The following is a 2345-nucleotide window of genomic DNA, read 5'->3' on the forward strand; positions in this document are numbered from 1 at the left end:
ATCAATGCCATGGCAATGAGGCACAATTAAACCACGTTACATTTGTTTTGTCAGATCAAGAAAGTAAATTAGCTGCTATGATAATGATTTGATAAGCTATGATAATAATGGGCTAATTTTTAAAAATCTCAATGCTTGCACACTGCAGACCAAAATGAAAAATAAATTTTAAAGTAGAGATATTGACAGTTATTTTTTTGCAAAAAAGCAAGGTATGAGAAGGAAGAAGAGATTGAGAGTTGAGAAAGGAAGATAGAGAGACCAGGAGGGTCACATGTGAAGAAGCCCACTGAAAGTGCAACAGGTGAAAAAGAGGAGGAAAGTGATGTCAGCATAAGTGGTGAAGAAGAGACAATTTCAGAGTCAGAGAAAGGGAGAAAGAAGACAGTGCAGAGGAAACTGAAGGAGAGAAGGAAGGCACAGAATCAGAGAATCCAGTCTATATTCCAGCTGGACCACCTGGTATGTAGTACAAATATATTAGATGTTTCAATGAATAACACCTTACAAGTCTATAAGTGTGTTATGAATTTAGAAATTCCAGACTTAGTGCATATAGTCAATTCATATTCTAATTTTAGTTAACTAAAATAAAAATAGGTATGTATGTGTGTGTGTGTGTGTGTGTGTGTGTGTGTGTGTGTGTGTGTGTGTGTGTGTGTGTGTGTGTCTTTTGCTTATGTGTAACCCAAACCTTTTTAGAGCTTATAGTTTTCTATTGATGCAAACTGACATTTCTAAGGAATATTATGTAAAAGTGAGTCATATGTTCTGGGTAATGTCATTACTAGAAACTGCGCAATAAATACAAGTCAAAGAAAAAGGGTAAGGCTTTGGCAAACAGTAGTAACAACTTGAATAAATTTCTGTAACAATAAGTTCAGTAAGAAAATGATGTCTACTGATATGATGGTGGAATTATTGAATGACAAAAGAACTTTGTGAAACATGTGTTTAATGTAGGAAATGATGTATGATGTGATATAATTTACTTTTCTTTCACAGGCACCAGTTTTAGTATAGCAGGGAAAAACGTTCTTATTTACAGCAACTGACCCAAAATTCAGCACTTAAGACTGAGTAATCACGTAATTCATTATTATGTAATGTTTTGTTTGCTCTGCTTTATTTATTTTGGAGCATGTTGTGACAAGTCAAATAAGATTTGTTTGGACTACATCAACTGCAGCTTGTAAGATGTGGCAAATAAAGAAAAATGTCAAATTAAGATGAGCTTTTTTTAAGGGTTTTTGTAGTGCTGAAGGCAGGAAAATAAATGTGTTTTTTGTGTGTAATAAACTTTGGAATAATGTAAAGATTTTTCATTGAACAGATTTTCTACATTAAATCATTTTTTCCTCAAACCAAACAAAATGTGAAATCATTTTATCATATGGAATATTGTATAAGTTATAAACAAGAATTGTGTTCTGACTTTCTCTCTCATATCTGTTTTATAAATTTATGTATACGTATACATTTTTTATGAAATGACTCTGGTCAGTTTGTGGTACTCTAGACATAAATTCAGCTTTTGATACTGTTGACCACTATCATGGTAAGAACTCTGGGTTGGGCTCACAGGAGCAGCACTGGATTGGTTTCATTCTTACTAAGAGACAAAAGTTTTTGTGTTAATGTTGGAAACTTTGTTTTTACTTTAGCGCCTCTTTTCTGTGGGGTTCCAGAGCTCAATTCTTGGGTCACTTCTGTCATCACTGTACCTGCTTCCTCTGGGGTTTGTTCTGAGGAAACATGATCTATCCTTTCATTGTCATGCAGATGATTGTCAGATCTACCTACCCTTAAAAACATATTAATAGTTTGTTCTCCATCCACTCTTTATTAAAATGTCTTGATGACATTAAAAATAGGATGGTTCCAATTTAAGTTTTAAAGATACGAAAACTGAGGTTATTTTGTTCAGCCATATAGCTCTACTGCTGGCATCCTTCCAGTAAATCTTGGCTCTTTTTAATTGTATCTTAAGTAGTCTGTTGTGGATCTGGAGATGATTTTAGACTCTGATTTTAAGTTTAACAAACATATTAACTCTGTTTTGCAGAAAAAAAMTTTTTCCAGTTACAGCCAGTGTTGACCAGACCTGATTTTAAAGGGGCAATATTATGTGTTTTTCAGGCATACATTTAAATACTATACCATAATAAAGTATCTATGTCACCTTCAATTGTTATTAAAATGCTATTTTTATGTTTAAATAGAAAATAAACTTATCTCCTCATCATTTCCTCTTCTAAATGCTTTGAAATTGGCCTCTGTCTCTTTAAGAACCACCTTCCGCTTCTGTCCCATACATTTCAGAGGGGGGTGGGGGGGTATGATGC

This window comes from Austrofundulus limnaeus, unplaced genomic scaffold (genome assembly GCF_001266775.1).
Source record: "Austrofundulus limnaeus strain Quisiro unplaced genomic scaffold, Austrofundulus_limnaeus-1.0 Scaffold17, whole genome shotgun sequence".
Classification (NCBI taxonomy): domain Eukaryota; kingdom Metazoa; phylum Chordata; class Actinopteri; order Cyprinodontiformes; family Rivulidae; genus Austrofundulus; species Austrofundulus limnaeus.